This window comes from Sminthopsis crassicaudata, chromosome 3 (assembly GCF_048593235.1).
Source record: "Sminthopsis crassicaudata isolate SCR6 chromosome 3, ASM4859323v1, whole genome shotgun sequence".
Classification (NCBI taxonomy): Eukaryota; Metazoa; Chordata; class Mammalia; order Dasyuromorphia; family Dasyuridae; genus Sminthopsis; species Sminthopsis crassicaudata.
In genome coordinates this window covers 561,596,416-561,616,984 of record NC_133619.1, presented here as the reverse complement: position 1 = coordinate 561,616,984, position 20,569 = coordinate 561,596,416, and the positions used below count along the sequence as shown (strand labels likewise).

Here is a 20,569-nt window from a genome sequence, read left to right as displayed (position 1 = left end):
CCGTTGATTAATTGGAATCCTCTAACCTAGGGCATTTGCCTGCATTCAGGCTAAGAGAAAAGTGTAGCTCTCTAGCTTGAGTAGACAATCTGCAAAAGCTGTGCTCACATCTGATGGTGACTGGCTCAGAGAAGTAGCGCCAACAGATGGTACAGGTGATCTCATTCTGCAATATTTCCACAGCTGTAGCCATTATCCTCTCTCCAACTACTTGTTTTTCCCCAGCAGCTTAGATGGAGAGACTTCACTTCCTTTCAAGGCATATTTCTGAAGAAGATGCTCTCCTTTCATAGGAGGTAGCCCCATCTCCATTATCCAAGAAGAGTTTGAACATTTTTCTTTTGCATATACAATGAGATCCTTATGACCTCTTTTCTATTGCAGTGATCTTCACATCTGTCTCTCAGTTAACTGTCTCCTTCTTCCCCAATCCATCCTTTCCACAACTGCCACATAAACGTGGACAAGCGAGTTGAGGCAATCTCTAAAAATGGAGTAACAGAAAAACTGGTTCATTTGTTTTAAGTAATAGAATATCTTTTTTATAAACAGTTCAACATATAAAGCATATTGATTAAATTTCATTTTTTATAATTACAAATTACCAAGTAAGCCTTATTGGGTGTGTGTCCCAGCGCACAGCCTGATCTGTATGCCCACCCCAAGGCCAGCTCACCTGCCTTCAGACTCCAACCCACAAAGTGCAAACTCTGTCTTTATTCAGTCATCCTGAGAATGGGGATAGCAGGAAGCAAGAGTGCAGGAGCACCAGAGAACAAGATCTCCTCAAGGCTGTCTATTTATGCTGCCTCTCTTCTAGCATTGCCTCTGCCCAGCCCACTCAGAACTGCGTAGGTGGAGACCTAGAAGAGGCTTCTGGTGCATCCTAGGAGGAGAATTAGCAAGAGGACACGCCCCTTGACATCTCAAGAAACCCATTAGTTCCTTTAACTCCTGCAAGACACAACCTCCTGCCTCAGAGACTAAGCCCCTTTTTACCTCCTTGGCCAGCCCTACCAGCTGATGTGGCCTACAGGCTCCTTGGCACATCTCAAAAGGAAAGCAGTGCCTCATTGCCCCAACAGGTGTGCAAATCTTACTTGGGAATTTCTAGGTTCGTTTCCTTTCCCTCATGCTACCTTTCTTTCACAAATGGAGCTTCTTCTGAGCTAGGCCTAGTTTGCCTGTCTTTATCTTCTAATATCTTGCACAGTGCCTGCAAAAGTTATAGGTGGCCAAAAGACAATTAGCTAAATTGGATTGAACTGAGTGAGGAGGATTCTAATGAAGGCTACAGGACTAGAAAAGCAAATGTTCCCCCCCCCCCCCCACCATTTTGCTTGTTTTTCCATTTGTTGCTAACCAGTATCTCTATAGCTTCTCTGAGCTAGCCTGATGTTAGGGAGTTCTGTAAGGGCTGCTATCAGCATCTGGGAATACCATGGGACTGAGAGGGGAAGCACTTTCCACATCCATGATTTCTTTGAAAGCCTCAAAAATTGCTGGCAGAAGGAGCCATCTGTCTAGAACTGGGAAATAATGAGGCCTGAAACGTGTTCATTGACTGATTGAGGGTGGCATCTGAGACAGAAAGATTCAAGGTTTTGTTAAGGGATATGAGTGGGGGAGCGCTGGAAGGATTGTGCAAAAACGCAGGAGTTGTTTAAGGGGCTCTTCAGTCTATTTATACCAGTCACACAAATGAGTGAGTCCAAGAGTGCCAGGATGAATACGGGGTTCAGTAGTCCTGGCCTGCTCTGGCAGTAATGTTCCACTGGCATGTGCAGTGCTTTTGCAGTGTGCCCCACTTCAAATGGTAGGGGGTGGAGCCAGGGTGAGGAACTCAGTAGTAGGAAAACTTACACTGGGGAAGGAAGGAGACACGACTTTTGATTCCTTGTCCTACAGCAAAGCCTTCAGAACTCGAATTGCGCCCCCACCCTTGCTGGTCTCTAGGAGCATCAGCCCCCTCTTCTGTCCCGCTTAGCCTTTGGTGCTAAGCATTGTCCTTTGAGGTTGACTTTGAACTGAGCCCCTCTTTTGGAACGCGGAGCCCTGGCATACAGCAAGCCTGGTTAGGTGTAAGGCCAGACCAAGATTTGGGATAGTGTCTGCTGGCGCTGCCCCTCTCGAACCATACAGGGCTGAAGACTTCCGGCTCTTATCTAACCCAAGAAACCTTGCTGGATCTCCAGTCCTGACTTGGAGAGGAGGCTGGGGGTTGCTGGGCTATAGGTTTTTGCTTTTCTTCTAGTCTTGAAATTCTGTGGGAATTGTGCTTGTTTTCCCAGAAGAAGATAGGTGCTTCCAGGGCTGCTGGTAAGATAGCCCCCAGTTCAGAAGGCGGGGTGAAGATGAGCGCCTGAAGCGGCCGCAGATCACTCTGGCTTCCTCCCTGGAAAGCCACTGAGGGAGCTTGGCTCGGGGTAGCCACTAAGTCCTCCAATCACCTTTCCTTCTTCTCATCTTTGCTAAAGCATACCCTATTCATCCTCCCCAAAGTACCCTGGCACATCCCCTAGAAAGTCTCCTGGGAACCACAGCCGCTGCCAGGGTTGACAGTAGTGCATTTGAAGCTGAAGATGGACTTTCAGATCGGTTCTTTGTACTATCCCTGTGGAACTTACCCGCTGGGGAATGACGCCGTGAGTGGTACCGTCTGATTAGGAGTGGAACCACTCAGGATGTGGAAGAGAAATAATTGAGAATTTCATTTGCTTTCAGCTTGAGGGGGAGACAACCGAACCCCCACCCCCCCAGTCCAACTTCAAGAGACTATGCTGCCCGATGCAGTCCCACCTCGGTACTCTACAGCCCCGTTGTGTGCTGATCCGAACTTGAATGTCCGGGATTCGGTCTGTGTGATGCTCCCTGGAGCGTGGTAAGGGGATGCTGAACTGGGACTCCCAGGTCCCGGTGGCCTACAAATCTAGGGCGTGGGAATGGGGAGCCTTCTTTTTTTTTTTTTTTTTTGTATCATAACAGAGCTGGAGACATGAGTTGGCTATGAACCATAGCAGATAATTTGTCAGGAAGTTGATGGGCGTTTGACAGTGGACCAAGTTTGAAGGAGGGAAGGGATAGAAAAGAGCAGTAGGACATGGTGGAACGCTAAACAGGAGTCTGTGTGTCTTCGTGAGGGAGGGTTGGAGTGGCTTTGGGTTCTTTTTTTTAGGGAAAATGTGGAGAAATCAAGGACCTCTATCTCCCTGCCGCCATCGACAAGTTATCTCCCTCTTACAAAAGCCTTTTTCTGTTCTCCGCCATTACACACCCGGAGAGGCAGAGAAAGGGGGGGATGGGGAGGGAGAGGAAAAAAGAGAGGGGGAGGACCAGCGGGAAGGAAGAGTCAGGGCAAGGAGAACGAGGCGGGGGACGCAAAGGGGGAGGGGTTAACTGCTAACAGAAGGGAACTGATCAAATAATTTTTTCCAGTATCAACTGGCACAGGTATTACTGTGTGACTAATGCTTGCTCCAACGAACTTAAACTATGCCCTTACTTGAGTTTTCAATTACTGAAAGATAGTAAAGTTGCAACAAGTGCTAAGGCATTTTATTTTCCTCTCATTTCTGAATGCACTTTTGTAGTCATCCTCCTTTCCTATATTAACCAAGGAGCATTTATTAAGTCTTTCTGCTAGATATTTTATTATGCACTAGGAATCATGATAAATAGACTGCAACAGACTTCAAGTAACAATGGTATTTCTCAATTATGTGGGGATTTAAAGGTTTATAAAGTATTTTATTTGACTACAAGGACATCTTGTAATATAGGTAGTATTGTTGATTTTGCAGTCAAGGAACTGAACTCAGGAACATTAAGTGATTTTCCCCATGTTTACAACATATATCCTTAGTAAGTTCAAATCAAAATCAAACTTGCTTCAAGTCCAGTAGTATGTCTCTTATTCCAGAATGCTCCCTCACATATCCAGGGTTCCAACATTTTTTATTCCAAAATCTTTTTCAACCATTGATTTATCATAATTCCCTAAGACATCCATTGGCATCACTGGGCTTTTCTTCAGGGAACCACTCCAAATGATGCTCCCCAACTAAATTTTTTTGAGTGTGGGAAGAGGAGTTACATCTAATGCATTATTTAATTAATTTCATGGCTATATAAACTGTTTCCTCAACATTGACCTGAGTCAAGGTGTTTCCCTGGTTGTTATTACTAAATTGGCAGTAAATAAGTTATATTGGATTCAGGAGTCACAGGGACCCTGTAGCACTATTTTACTTATCTTAGAAGAACATTTTAAATGGGCCAACACAGCAAAGGACTGAGCCAGGAGACTGATGAGAGACTTAAATGCCTGTTCTGACTATAGTCCTCTTCTCTGTTTGAAAGTTTGCCTCCATGATATTTCACAAGATCAACACCTACTACAACCATCCAGAAATGATAGTGCTGCTTGCATTCCTGAGTGCCTGGATTATGCTGGGGGGGGGGGGGATAAGAACAAAAAACCAGGGAATTGTTAAGGGGCAGGTTATTTCTCCAAGAGCCTCCACAGCTGTCCATCATAACATCTGAAGGAGTTGCAGGGCAGCCTTTGTTGACACAGGTGTTGCCCACTGGGAATGAGGTGAATTGGAGGCAGATGGAAGAGGAGAGAGATCAGACAAAGCAACAGCCTGTCAGTTAGAGAAGTCAGAGAACAGCAACTGCCTCTCAGTATCATGTATCATCCTCTCATAAGAGAAGATCCATTCTGCAAGTTTGGATCTCATCTCCAGCAGCCCCTGTCGGGTGGCTCCTGTGTACTCCAACAAATGCTGAATGGGCAATAATATAATAATAATTAAAAACATTCATTTAAAACAAAAGGAAATATAATATTCAATGAGAATACACTAGAAGCTTTTCTGATAAATATGGGATTGAAGCAAGGATGCTAACGTTTCCTATTTAAAATCTTTCTGAAAATGCAACTGATAGCAATAAAATTCATGAAAAGAATTCAAGGAATAAAGAAAGTAAAGAGCATATAAAAGTTTTCCTTTTTATTGATTATATGATGACTTACTTGGTAAGACCTAGGCTATCAACAAAGATATTAATTCAGACAATCAATCAAAATATTCATCAAAGTTACAGGCTACAAAATAAATGCTCAAAACACAACACAATTTCTGCATTTTAGTAACAAAAGATGAGAGGTAAAAATTGAAAGTACAATTACATTCCAAATAACTAGAAAAATGCAAATATGGGAATCAACCTCCTGAAGTAAAGAAAAACTTGAAACTTGTAGTTTCAGTTTTAAGGTGAGCCTTAAAAAAATTAAAGAACGGGGGCAGCTAGGTGGCGCAGTGGATAGAGCACCTGCCCTGAATTCAGGAGGACCTGAGTTCAAATGTGGTCTCAGACACTTAACACTGCCTAGCTGTGGGACCCTGGGCAAGTCACTTAACCCCAGCCTCAGAAAGAAAGAAAAAAAGAAAAAGAAAGAAAATAAATAAAGAACAACTCAACTTGAGAAAGATGTAGAGATCATGATTAGGCCATACCAGTATAACAAGATGTCTACTACAAAAATTGATTCGAATTTGTAATGCTATATTGGATTTACCAAGGACCTCCTTTACAAAGATTGAAGAAATAATTTTAAAAAATCATCTGAAGCCAGAAATTTTAAAAATCTAGAAATTCAAAGCAAGTGAGGAAAATAAGTAAGAATTAAAGATTTGTCTGTCAGAACTCATTACATTGAGGCAACACCAGCCCTGAAAGCAGGAGAATCTGAGTTCAAATCTGGTCTCAGATATTTAATACTTCAAAAATAGTAGGAATAGTAGAAGCCATGAGAACAGTATGAGTATTCAGGAGACACAATATTTTTCTACTTTAGATCTTAAAGATGTTTTATTTTGCATACCAAATTGCAAAGGAAATTTCTTTTTGCCTTTTAATGGCTAAATTCAGGAGAAATTAACTCCCACCAATTAACATGGACAGTCCTATCTCAGGACTTCTGTGAGAGCCCCCACATATTTGGACAGGCACTGGCTATCCAGTAGTAGATGATGTCTTGATCTGCAGCCCTACAGAGAAGCTTCGTTGACTGCAGCCATAAAAACCCTTAACTTTCTGTTTTCCTGAACTAGAAAGTTTCTTTCTCTGTCACATTGCCTATCAGTCTGTTAAATATTTAGGCCATGACATATACATATACTGTATTTAACTTATACTTTAACATATTTAACATGTATTGATCAACCTGCCATCTCGGGGAATGGGTGGGGGGAAGGAGGGGAAAAGTTGGAACAAAAGGTTTTGCAGTTGTCAATGCTGAAAAATTGCCCATGCATATATCTTGTAAATGAAAAATTATAATAAAAAAGAAAAAAAAATCTAGGCCATGAATTAACTCTTACCTCCTTTTTACTTACAGTGGAAAAGAAGCAGATAATTTTATCACTCCTTAAACTTGCCTCAAAAAAACCAGTTGTTTACTTTCCTGGGTATGGTTGGAGTTTGTAGACTTCTCAAAAAAAAAACTAGATGTCTTTGGGGCGACCCTCCTGTCTTAGAACAGTGGCTGTTATAGTCTTTCTAATTGAGGAAGCCTCTAAGATCACTTTAGGACAGCCATTGACAACATTAGCTTCCCACCAACTTCAGAGAATTTTTGTCCTCAGCTTTAGAATTGGGGAAAGAAATGATAGTGACCATTTATATGGATTCCAAATATTCCTTTCATGGTTTGCATGTTCATGAGGCTAAATGGAAAGAAAGGGGACTTTTGACAGAAAACAAAACAAAACAAAACAAAACAAAACCCATTAAGTATGCAGGGGAAATTGCAAAATTAATGCAAGATGTCCATGGACCTGGAGAGGTTCTGTTATCTTTTGTAAAGTACAACAGAAGAGGGATTTACTTCAGGCAAAGGGAAACAGGCTTGCAGATTCAGCTACCTATGCTGCTGCCTGTTTGCTGCAGACTACCCCACCTTTAATACCCCAACTCCCTGACTCCTGCACTCCCTCATGTACCTCCCAGGAACAAGTTCTTGCTAAAGAAAGGGGTTATACCCTTTCTCCTTCTGGGTAGTTTCAAACACTTCCGGCCAACTTCAGAGACCAGGCAATAGAAACTTCTCTTTGACCTATTCCAAAGCTACTCACTTGTGGAAACAAATGCCAACCCCTTGTGAAACCTATTTTTACTGATCACAAGCTAGGAGAAACAGTAAACGAGTCTATCAGGCCTGCCCAGTTTGTGTCCAGGTAAATCCAAAGGGGGATTTACTCTGACTCCTGGAGGAGGAGTACATACCCAGGGGAGGACTGGCAGATAGAATTTACCCATATGCCCCCTCTCAGGAGCTCCAAACTTCTTTTGGTTGGTGTTGACAGCTTTATCCATCAGGTCAATTCCTTCCTCTGCAAGACTGAGAAGTGTTTTTGCTAACTTCTTTTGGCCTGCCCAGTTCTTTACAGAGAGACAGTGGCCCAGCCTTCACTTCTCAAATAACTCAAGCTGAGGCATTTAAGACTAATTATCCACTTTGATTGCCATCCTCTCTACCCAATGCTTAATGCCTTTTACACATTATGGTGCTTGCACCCTAGGCCTCGTGAGTACTCCTTTCACTGTGTATAACCTCAAGTTCCCCCCATTGCCCTACTCCTTTGAGGAGACAAAAGCAAGGATTTGGGGTAAATGTCCTTTGATATTTAGGAAAAACTGTCTGAGTGTGAGACATTCATGACAGCCTCATCTCTTCTCCCCCAAGACTTCCTCTGGATGGGGTTCCTAGTCTTTCCCATATAAAATCCACTTTTATTTATTTGGGTTTTTTGCTCATTGCTGACGGTGGCATTTTAAATCTGTGTGTGAGGGAGTTGTTCCTTGTAGACTCCAAACTATGAACTTCTAATTATTGTTTTAATCGGAATATCACCTGATACTTGATGCTGACACTCAGCAAACCCTGGATGCTGCAAGTCAGGTGTATCCCTTTCTCAGTCTGGACCCCACTTGACAGTTCTGTGCTCCTTCTCAGTCTGAAGCAGCTCCAGAATATTAGACTTGTATCCCTTTGTCCCAAGTGAGTTTAGGTTTCAAACTGCTTGAGAAGGGTATAATGGAGGCAGCTCTTAGGAGAATTACAACAGTAATCCTGAAGCCAGAGGAAAGGAGGACCCCATTTCTTGGTGCATAGATAATCCCATGAGGCACAGTGTCACCTGGAAAATGAATTTACAGGCCCGAAAACCTAGATTGATAAATAAGAGGTTTATTGTAGAAATTTGGAAGTAAAGCTCAGTTAGAAAGATGCCAGGGCCAAAGGTTTGTCAAGGAACCTAAAGTCTCCTGGCTTTAGAAATACTTAGAAATAATCCTAGAAATATTGCTGACTGCCAGATAACAATCTTTAGGTCAGTGATAACAGGGTTTCTGAGACAAATGGTAAAGTGCATAACCTGACTACTCCTCAACCCCCCATCTGAACCTTAACATTCAATAGTGAGGTATATACCAGACCACTCCTCAGTTCTACCTCTAAGTCATAAAATTTGTATATCAGTGACCCAAAGGACTGGATCTCTTTTCCTATAAATTTATCTTGTTGCTCCTGGTTTTTTGCTAAATCCTTTTGGAATTCAGCCTCCTTCAATTGTAGTTACAATTATAATAAACTTTGCCCCTTGACTTGGAGATGGGGTCTAGCCTGCAAATTCCTCTGAGACACCGGTCTTCAACTCCAACCTTTTGGGGGTCTCCTTTTGAACCTCAACAGGGACACACTAGAGAAAGAAATTGCAAGCACCTTCAGTATCTTGACCAAAAAAACTCCATGGAAAATAGGTATGTCATACATGACTGAATTATCAGTAACTCTCTCAAACCTATCCCCAGAAAATGATAGACTCCATTAAGTGACAAGCCCATTGTGACTCCTGTAGATGCTATCAGCACATTTAGGCAAATTTTGAAAACCAAAGGTCTCCAAAATTCTGTTCAGATATATCTTCTATCAACCTGAAGTTTTTCCATAAATCTTAAAAACACAGGTATAATCCCAAAATCCATCCTACAACTCAAGCAGGATTATCCCTGATTAATACCATTCCTGAGGCTACTTTTTCAATTCCCTCATTTAGTTGACCAAGTGCCCATAAGGCAGATACAATCAGTCTCACCATTTGGAGATAGATTTGTTGGACTAAATTTCTAACTCTTTCACTCAGGAGCCCAAGTTAACAATTGGTTTACTTACTTAGTTTATTTTTAGAATTATATTTTTCCTAAATCAAGAAATTTTATGTTCCTTTTTTTCTTCTATTTTATTTTTCTTATCTCTAATCTGTCCCTGTAGAGATGTAGAATGGGAGGGGGATTTGATTCACTCTCTTTCCTCAGTGGGGGATTGTTAGCAAGATAAAATCTGTGACAAAACTTTACCATCTCTACATGTTATGACATTTTAAGATAAAATTATTGTGATATTACTGTGACATTAACTGGTATAATTTTTGGGTTCCTGAACTAGACATGAGTAGCAAGTTCTGGGGCATGAGGAAAACAGAGATTGTGATGACACAAAACAGGACACAAAGGCCATGTACTGGAAAAATGTATTAGTCATTCTATATAATTGTCAATAAATTAGTCATTTGAACAAAGATAAAAGACATTTTTTCACATTTCTATAGTACTTTATTTTAAATCTCTGTGTTCAAAAAGGTGTTTTCTCATAACAACCTGTGAAGTTGCCAGGACAGTGATAGTCATTTTTAAAATTTAGATTCAATAACAATTTTTGTTAAATGAAAAAATAATTAATATGTTGAAAATAAAAATAGTAATGTTGGTCTTAAATTCTCAACATATGATCACTGTGCCTTTTGAATTTTCAAATCCTATCGATCTGATTAAAAAAAAAAAAATTCTGAACCTAGCAAAGAGGAAATAAAAAGAGCATTTCCATGTGTAAAGAAGAACAAAAAAGAAACTTTTTACTCAAAACTATAACTCTGTATTCACAGGTCAGCTTATCTTTCTTTTTAAAGTCTGCATTAATGAAATATTGTTTTCTAAACTGTCTATTCCTCCTGACTTTCATTCTGTTCTTTTATTCATTTTTTTTTAAAAATCTACTCATGACCCTAGTTTCCTATTTCTATTACTTTCTATGCCACTGCTATGATCACCCCATGTTTTTTAAAATTAAATTATTTATTTATTATTTTCCCCCAGTTGTATTTAAAGCACTTTTTTTTTACATTTATTCTTAAGACTTTTCAGTTCCAGATTCTTTACTTTATCCCTACTCCCAGAGCTTATTAAGAAATCACATGTGAAATTAGGCAAAACATTTTTATAAAAGTCAAGGTGTGCAAGAAATCATAGACTTTCTATCCAAAAAATCAAATATCTCAAGAAAATATTAAAAAAAAAAAACACACACACACACAAAGAGAAGGTTTATTGTATATTCAGACACAATCAATTCCATCTCTGGTATGGATAGTATTTTTCATCATAAATCCTTCAGAGTAATTGTGGGTCATTGTATTTCAGAGAATTTACAACTGATCATCCCAGAATATTGGTATTACTTTGTATATATAATACATTTCACTTTGCTTAAGTTCATACAGAGCTTTCCAGGATTTTTCCTCAGAGCATCATGTTCATTATATCTCATAGAACAATAATATTCCATCATAATCATGTACCACAATTTGTTCACCCATTCCCCAATTGATATGCATCTACTCAATTTACAATTTTTGATTCTGGGAAGAAAGCTGCTATGAATATTTTTGAACATGTGGGTCCTTTTCCTTTAAAAAAAAAATCTCTTTGGGGATTCTTACCTAGTAGTAGTATTGTTAAGTCAAAGGATATGCATGGATTTTTAGCCCTTTGGGCATAAATGATATCTTTTAGTTATTTATTGATTGGGGCATAAATCATTTTTTTTTAATATAAATTTGCCTCAGTTCCTTATATGTTTTAAAAATGGGGCCTTATCAGAAAAACTTGCTTCAAAATTATTTTGACAGGGGGCAGCTAGGTGGTCCAGTGGATAGTACATCAGCCCTAAAGTCAGAAAAACCTAAGTTCAAATTTGACCTCAGACAATTAACACTTCCTAACTATGTGACCCTGGGCAAATCATTTAACCTCAATTGCTTCAGGGGAAAAATATTTTGACTAGTAATTAATTATTATTGCTAACTGTAGTTCCTCCTATTTATTCTATTTTCCTTCTCCTTTTATCCTCTCCAGATAATCCCTTTTTTAAATCAAAAGTTTACTTCAACTCAAATCTATCATTTACTATGCACAAGGTAGTGCAGAGAGCAGAGATTAAAATTTGTGTCTTCATGGAAGGATAAAAACAGAAAACCAGGGCCGGGGATTTAGCCCACATTCCACAGATCTACTCAGTTTGGGCAGTGGAAATTGAATTCAGAACGTCATATTCAGGTTTCCATTTGCAATACAAAGCTGAATAAAGTTATTGTTTTATTCTCAGTTGGCTAAGTGAAAATGCTGGTCTGAAGTGATTACTAATAATAGCTAAAATAGCTAACATTTATGAAGTACTTTAAGGTTTAGAAATTTTTACCTATTTATGAAGCATACCCCATTTGATATTCAAAACAACCCTGTTAGGTAGGTGTTTCTTCTCCCATTTTACAGGTGATGAGACTATGGCAGACAGAAGCTAAATAACCTACCTACAATCAAACAGCTAGTAAATGTGAGGACAGACTTGAACTTTAAAAACACTGTGCATAGGGCCACCTAGTGGCCACTACTACTTCTATCTGGCTATCCTTCAATCAAATAAAAGCATATCCCAGATGGTGCAAATTGGAGTGAATATTCAGTAACTGCATTTATTAAGCAGGCTTCTACATTGAGGTGAGTTCTCAAATAATGATTGCAAATCAGGATGTGTAATTTCAGAAGAACTTTCCAGTGATAAAGGGAATGTTTTTCAGAAACTGGTCTTAGTAAAGCATCAGCCATTCTCAGATCCTGTAATATTTATCCAGTGAGGTTTTTGGTGAAAAGGCAGAGAGAGAAGAATCAAGAATCTGAAGAATGAAGAGAACCCTGTACATGTGAGGATCAACTATGATGGACTTGGCTTCTCACAGCAATGCTGTGATTCAAGGCAATTACAATAGATTTGGGATGGAAAATGCCATCTGCTTCAAGAAACAGAGCTAAAGAGACTGAATGTAGATTGAAACAAAGTATTTTCACCTTTTTATTTATTAGCTTATTTTTTTCTCATGTTTTTTCCCTTTTGATTTGATATTTCTTGTACAATATAATAAAAAAGGAAATATATTTAAAAGGATTATATGTATTTAACTTGTATTAGATTTCTTGTTGCTTAGAAAGAGGGGGGAGGTAAGGGAGGGAGGGAAAAAGATTTGGAACACAAAATCTTGCAAAAATGAATGCTGGAAACTATTTGTATTTGGAAAAATAAAATATTGAGAAAAAAAGTTGTTCTACATTTATAATTTATGACTGACCAAATACAAAAGCAATATAACATGAACTTTTGACAATATGTTAAGCTTATTAAATACATAGATTCAATACCATCCAGAACCACTTCAACCTGTATGCACAGATATTTGCTCACAATACCATTCTAGTAGGGGTTAAAAGGCCAGCTAGATGATTGATCACTCCGAATGCAATTCCTAAAATTAATGATTGCTCTTGTGTAGCTGTATTCTTCAACAATTTCATCCCAGGACTAAGTGTGTATAAAAAATGTTCTTCCTCTGATATCCTCAGTGTGAATACTCCCAAACATATAGACAAAGTAGGTATTGCCTGAGAAGCCAGGAATAATTCTGATTGCCCTCTTTTTCTCTTCAGACAAACTGTAGAAATTCCGTTTCTCTGACAGTTTTTGTCCTATAAAAAGGAAATGATATCAGTTGAAAAAAAAGGGTTTCAATATCTCTACTGAGAGGGAAGCCTTACTTGCATCTTATATAATTCTCTTGCTTTATCCAGAGCAAGAATTTTCAGTAAATACTTATGCTGTGCTTGAAAAAGGAAAAGGTTCTGAGAACCAGAGCTCTCTATTTAAGGCATTTCATTTTCCTCTAATCCACTGCCATACTTATTTCTAGAACAGTCATGTAAGGAATAAAGAAAGTTTTCAAAGAAGAAGTGAAGCCTTTCTATTTGTAAGTAAGGCAAAATGGCCAAGGAAGCAGTGTGAACTCTCCCTGCTTATATTAAAGACCAAGATAACTCCAGCTGCAAGAATTACTATTCACAGATAAATGACTTCTTGTCTTTAAAGGCAACAATTACTTCCTGGGCTTGGAATGTCCAGATATCCCTATCTCTCAAGAAAGGCAGAGAATTAAATTTTGCTTTCCCATTAAATAAGTGCTCCTCTAAGTAAAACTCATTAATTAAAGGTACAGTATAATTAGCCAATGATGCACTTTTCTAGCATTCTAAATATCTTAAAGTAAATTGGATCATGAAGAGTATCAGCTTTTGCCTCCCCAAATTTCTTCATTCCTTCAGTTCATCATAGAGCAAAGAGAGCAACTGGGAGGAACTGTCTCCATGTTTCTATTAATAGGAACAATAAGTTCTTAGGGTACAAATGAGTGTTCCCCAAATATTTGAAGGCTTTTGCATAATGTAGATCTCTCTGAGGAATTCCCTCATTTAATAGAGCTCTCAGGGTCTGAGTATCAAAGTCTTATATCTTCATACCATGTCCCAAGTAACCTCCAAAGGAGAGGAGTCATTACATAGTCATTCATCTTTAGAGTTCATGGATTTTTATTTCATTTACAAAACACATTCTAATAGATCTGGAAAGGATCTTATAAAAGTCATTTAATACATCGCATCTTACAGTTGCCAGATCCAGGCAGAAATAAAGGGCTAGAAAAGGAGCTTTCTGAGGCTTCAATGAATGTTCCAGGAATAATAAAATAGTTTGTAATATTGATCCAGGGATTTCTTTCCCCTTGGATTGCTATAACCTTGAATGCCTTGTCCATCTTGTTCATCTTACATATTTCAGCAAAGGAGCACAGTGACACTTTACTGAAATTGTTCTCTGGATTCTTAGCAAAACATTTTCCTAAGTGCCCTAGTAATTCTCACCTAGTAATCCTAACAATTACTTGTTATTTTCTATCCTTCACGAATGAGCAAAAGTGAGCACAAGAATTTATTTAATGCCTAGCACCAGGCTCAAATGTCCTAATACCTCTAACATCCCCCAAAAGTCTGCTCTCCTTTCTCAAAGCAAGATTTCAGTTCAATGAAGCTTCAAGACCATCCCAGTAGAGTTCCATCTAATCAAATAGTGCCAAGAAGCACCCCAAAGAAAGAGCTCTCAACTAATCTCATGGAGTTTGTTTCTCCCTTCACTTGTTTTTCTTCTTATTTTTTACTCCCACAACCCTCCTGCCACCCCCCCCCCCCCCAACACTACTGTATCAGTTTCTCCCTTCTACCTTTTGGCATATTCTAGACAAATGAACTTATCTATGCTGGGAATAATTCCCAAGTTAAAGACACAAAGGTATCAGAAATTTGATAACAGGGATATTTCAGACTGCATTTCTAATAGGAAGGTTGTATTCCTTCCAGGATTCTTGAGAGGAAAGCTGAAAGATTCTTTTCCAAAGGGCTGACACTTACTTTGAATTATTTTTAATAATTTGGTCACCACAGTGATATATGAAGCATCCATAGTCGGTACATAAGGTTGCAAATTCAGTTTAATATAAGTCTTACAAAAAAGAGAAATCACTGAAATTGAACAACCTGTGCAATAAACTCTCCTAAAGGCCCTATTACCTGTTTCTCTTTTGAGGGACAATCCCTTATCCCCAAGCCCTTTTCACCCTGCCCCAAACTAAGCTCTGCATACTATCTGTAATCGCTCTAAAAAGAAACATACCTTTCCAATGTCTCTGCAACATCCCAGAAAGAAAAAAGGTCAGTATTATTTATGAATCATTTCTCCTAAAACCTTTCCATGATACCAATCTCTAAAGCTTCATAGCCTCCCAGTCCTGAACAGGGACTTTCACTGCTCTTTTATTATTTTCTTGATTTCACTGAAGGCCATTTTGGAAAAGCTACATTCTGGATACAAATTTTCTTCTCATGCCAGGAGATTCTTGAGCAGTTCCTGTGTTGTACCAGAAGAAATGTAGTCAAGAAAAGGTCATTTTGTGATAAGACTCATTCTCTATCACACAGAAAAAATGGAAAGTACTGATAATTGTTTTTAAAAGCCTCCTGGGAATGAATGGAGATCTTCTGGAGCCATCTCTACAGCTGCATGGAAACCATGAATGTCACCCTGTCTCTTATTCCAGCCGCTGCTATTACACGTATGATAGATCCAAATTAGAGGAGCATTCCTAGGCTTTAGATCCTTGGATCACTTGGACTTAGCATCAGTACACAGAGCCCTCCAGGCTGCTCTCAAACCAAAATATCTCTAGTTAGATACCATAACTCTCAGGCATGAACCCACTTTTTTCCCCCACAGGAAATATAAGAATACAGCAAGAGATAAGGGGAGATCCCCAAAGAAATCTTTTGTGACACAGGAAAGTCAGGGAAAGAAGATGTCCTAGATTCCTTGTCCCCCAAACAACTTTCCCTGATGAGTTTGCCATAGTTTCATCTGTAGTATTTCTACATCTGGTTTCTCCATCTTTTCCTTCAGCTCAGTAATTATGGCTGTTAGAAATCTGCTTTGGCTAGATATCATGGCCTCCCACTTCTTTTCCACCATGATTTGTTGTTCCTGTGTAGCCTCTATTTCCTTTAGTCTTTGAATGAGTTCACGGAACTTCTTGTTTTCCTTTTCCAGAATGACATTTTCCCCTTCGCTGTCTTCTTCCTTGTTAGATATTGTCATATTTGCTTAAGTTGCTTCTGCAACATTCCTCTGTTTGTATAGGCCTGAAAGAAAGACATTAGGTGATATACCAAGGGCAGCCCTCAAATATCCCCTTTTCTGCCTGCTCAATGTGGTGTGATACAAAGAGCATTGGGATAAGTAGGAATCATAACCCCAGGATTCCTCTCTTACCAGTTGTATGAACTGGGGGAAGTTACTTAGTCTCTGATTTCAGTTTTATCCTTTAAGATCAGAGTTTTACTATATATGGTTGACATCTAAGGGCTTTTCCAGTTTGAATTAGAGTTCTTAAGACCATCAAACAACTTATTCCAAACTTTCTCTTTACTCCTTCTTGTCCCCAAAATTGTCATTTAACTAATCCATTCATCTAATGTAATGTTTTCCAGCTACTACATCATAATACTTACCATTTTGCAACCTCTTTTAGTTTATTGGAGAGACTTGATTCCTTCATTATCTTATACTGGATTTCTTAACTCATGTCACCTCTAATATTCCCAAATCCAGGATTTTTTTCATTTCTCCCATTTTATTACTTTTCTGCTTCACAAGCATTCATAAACTTCATGAAAGCATGTGAATTCAAACCTGATTGTGAATCTTTTACTATTGGCCTTGGGGGGGGTAATTTAATTTTTGTAGAAACCCTTTTCCTAGCAAGAACTTTATAAAATAATCTATATAACAAATATCTCTATTAAGGGCCTAGTTTCTTAAATAACTGGAAAACTGACTCAAGTTTATAAAACTATAAGCTATTTCCAACTGATGAATGATCAAAGGATGTGAACAAGCAGCTCTCAGATGAAGAAATCAAAGCTATCTATAGAGAAATGAAAAACTGCAAGCAATCATTCTTGATTAGAGAAATGCAACAACTTTGATTGCTTCCTCTCCCCTGTCAGATTGGTTAACATAACAGAAAAGAAAAATGGCAAATGAAGGAGAAGATGTGAGAAAATTGGGACACTATTGTCAGGAGAGTTGTAAACTGATCCAATCTTTAAAGAAATCAATTTGGACCTGTACCTAAAGTACTACAAAACAATGCAAATCTTTTGATGCAGCAATAACACTATTAGGCTTGTATCCCAAAGAAATCCTATATGAAGGTGTTTTGCCACAGTTCCCTTTTATTGTCCTGACTCAGTTTCCCTAATTGTTATGCCTCAATCCCCTTAGTTGCAAACTCCCCTCTTGTTTATGAAGACTGATATAACTCAGGACTATTTGCTCTAAGGGTTTAAAATGTCAGTGTGTAAACTCAAAAAAAAGGGAATCCAGACACTTTCTTAACTCCCACTTTGTTAGAATTTATGGTCCTACCTCCCAACCTGTCAGAACCAAATTGATGGTTTCTGTCTGGAGATTCCTGCTTACCAGAGTTTGGACTCCACCCCTTGCCTTTGTTTAGCTACTGTGTATAAATATGCCATTGAGAACTGGAATTGGATGCTCAATGCTAGCAGGATGCTGGATTCTTGGAGACCATAGTCTCATTCAGTCCTGGGACCAAACTGTGGATCCATTTTGTCCCAGTAAATCTCTCCCTTTCAAATAAATTATTAAACACTCTCTAATCTCTATTTTGCCTCAGTTTCTCTGGCATTACATTTGGAGCTCCCACTAAGATTTTAGAAACTGAGAATGGGAATAGAGATTAGAGACATTTGGTCTCCACCTTGAGTCTTGGGTAGATGGAGATCTGAGTTCTTAGCCTGGAGAGGCTGGCCCTCTGCATTTATTACCAGAGTCTCCAAGGAAGAGAGAAGTTTTCAGTTGTAGCCATACCCAACAGTGGACCCCTTCCTTTTGTTCACCAGAGAGTAACTCTGAATGTCTGTTTTAGGACATCTGATCTGTTTATCTGTTTTGTCTGTACTAGCATCTGGATTCTCAGAAAAATAAAATGCTGACGGGCATTAAATTCTGAGAAGGGTATCATTCCAGGATGCTGGTGGATATCCTCTGTCCTGAGTGTCTTCTAAGACACATCTGGTTCTGTGTGCCAGTGGCACAGAAAAACAGATGGGAGTTTGTGGCAGCTCATTTTGTTGTAGCTAGAAACTGGAAGTTGAATGGATGCCCATCAATTGGAAAATGGTTGGGTAAATTATGGTATATGAAGGTTATGGAATATTATTGCTCTGTAAGAAATGACCAGCAGGAGGAATACAGAAAGGCTTGGAGAGACTTAAATCAACTGTTGCTGAGTGAAATGAGCAGAACCAGAAGATCACTATACACTTCAACAACAATACTGTATGAGGATGTATTCTGATGGTAGTGGAAATCTTCAACATAAAGAAGATCCAACTTACTTCCAGTTGATCAATGATGGACAGAAATAACTATACCCAGAGAAGGAACACTGGGAAGTGAATGTAAATTGTTAGCACTACTGTCTATCTACCCAGGTTACTTATACCTTCGGAAGCTAATAATTAATGTGCAACAAGAAAATGGTATTTACACACATATGTTGTATCTAGGTTATATTGTAACACTTGTAAAATGTATGGGATTACCTGCCATCGGGGGGAGGGAGTGGAGGGAGGGCGGGGATGATTTGGAAAAATGAATACAAGGGATAATATTATATAAAAAAAAAAAGAAAAGAAAAGCAGATGGGACAGAGAAGACCTATATGCACAAGGAATATTCATATTACCTGTTTTTGTAGTGGTAAAGAATGGAGGGGGGCATAGCCAAGATGGCGGAGAAGATACACGCCACTGTGTAAGCTCCTTTCTTTCCTCACAACCAACTAGATTTAATCAGCCTCAGAAATAGCATTGGACTGATAGTATCCACAAGGACTGGAAGCACGACTTACCAGCTGAAGAGAATCTGGAGTTTCAGCAGGAAAGGTCAGCTCCCAGGGGAGGAAGAAGAGAGGCCAGCGCAGACGGTGGGGTAGTGGCACACTGTGCCGGTCGTGCTGGGGAGGGCTCTGGGATCAGAGAAGCCACTGAGATAAAAGAATCTGGCACAGGCTGTTAGCTCTTCTCTGCTTATAAAACAGCAGTTCAGAAGAGAAATCTAAGCAACTTTAAAATTTAAAACCAGATTGGATCTTCCCGGATCCCAGGAGTGACTCAGCAGATCTGGGCACTGGTGGGTGTGGCCGACATAGGCAATCCAGGCTTTTACCTCCGGGTAGTTAAGAGATTGAAGAGTGGGCGGGGCGGTAACTCATAGTGCCTGGCTCGGCTGGCTAAAGGCTGTGGAACGGAAGTCCCAGAGAAGTGGAACCTTTGAACTAGGGACCACGGTTTCTGGCAGACACTTCCAGTTTGAGCGCAGGGGCTTTTCACGTCACCTGCTACAGACATCCAAGTCCCACCGGGACGTATAGGCTAGACTTTGAGTCGCCTTTACTGTTCAGTCTCGAACCTCAGGGAAGCGGCTAAAACACAGCGCCCTCAGGGCACAGCAGTGCTGATCACCTCTGAGGCATTTCCAGGGAGGGGGTGGGGAACTCTATCCCAGAGCTCTCTCTTAGCTCAGGCGCGGGGCCCGCTGCATCCATCCGGTCTGGGAGGAATCTGGTAAAGAAATAAATAAATAACTTCCTACCCCAGGGACAGACCCCAAAAGATTTTTTAAGTATGAGCAAGAAGCCCAAAAAAACCATAGATTGCTTCTACACAGAGAAAGAGCGGGTATCCAACCCTGAGGAAGTTAACAGCAGAGAGTCAGCAGATAACAACCTAAAGGGGAACGATTCCTGCCCCCCATCACATAACTCTCTCATTGAAGAGACTATTAAAAAGTTAAGAGAGTTTGAAGAAAAATGGGGAAAGGAAAGAGAAGCTATGATAGAGAATAACAACGTTCTGAAATTGGAGTTGGAAAAAATAAAGAAGTCACAGGAGATGCAGGGAAACAAAATTAGTGAATTAGAAAAGGTAAAAAAATTACATGAAAGTAGGATTTCTGAATTGGAGAAGATAAAAAAGTCTCAAGAAAATAGGATTTCTGAATTGGAAAAGATAAAAAAGTCCCAAGAAAATAGGATTTCTGAATTGGAAAAAGAAAATAATTCTCAAAAAAAAGAAATTAGGGAAATGGAAAAAAATTCAATAGAGCAAAATAACTCATTTAAAAATGAAATTGGGCATTTACAAAAAGAACTAAAAACTGTGAATGAAGAAAATAACTCCTTAAAAGTCAGGATGGAACAAATAGAAATGAATGATTCATTGAGAACCCAAGAATCAGTCAAACAAAACAAAAAAAATGAGAAGCTGGAGAACAACATCAAATACTTACTGGGAAAATCTATAGACCTGGAAAATAGATCTAGGAGAGATGATCTGCGGATCATTGGACTTCCCGAAAACTATGACCAAAAAAAGAGCCTAGATTCTATTTTACAGGAAATTATCAAAGAGAACTGTCCAGAGATAATAGAAACAGAGGGGAAAGTAGATGTTGAAAGAATTCATCGAACGCCTTCTGAAATAGACCCTAAAAAAAGAACACCACGGAATATTGTGGCTAAGCTGCAGAATTACCACACAAAGGAGAAAATCCTGCAAGCAGCTAGAAAAAAACAATTTAAATACCAAGGTGCCACAATAAGGGTCACACAAGATCTGGCTGCCTCCACATTAAAAGATAGAAGGGCCTGGA

The 20,569-nt window shown here is 39.3% G+C and overlaps 1 long non-coding RNA gene across 2 annotated transcripts; it reads right to left on the bottom strand.

Moving 5' to 3' along the window:
- Positions 1-12,250: 12,250 nt before the first annotated feature.
- Positions 12,251-19,479, bottom strand: LOC141563501 (uncharacterized). Of its 2 annotated transcripts, XR_012488441.1 has the most exons (3): positions 18,768-19,479; positions 14,951-15,969; positions 12,251-12,921 (listed from the first exon to the last, which is right to left on the bottom strand). It is a non-coding gene; the product is annotated as an uncharacterized LOC141563501 (long non-coding RNA). The 2 variants fall into 2 exon arrangements; XR_012488440.1 differs by lacking the exon at positions 12,251-12,921 and having other exon boundaries at positions 14,752-15,969; positions 18,768-19,003.
- Between the last annotated feature and the right edge of the window lie 1,090 nt (positions 19,480-20,569).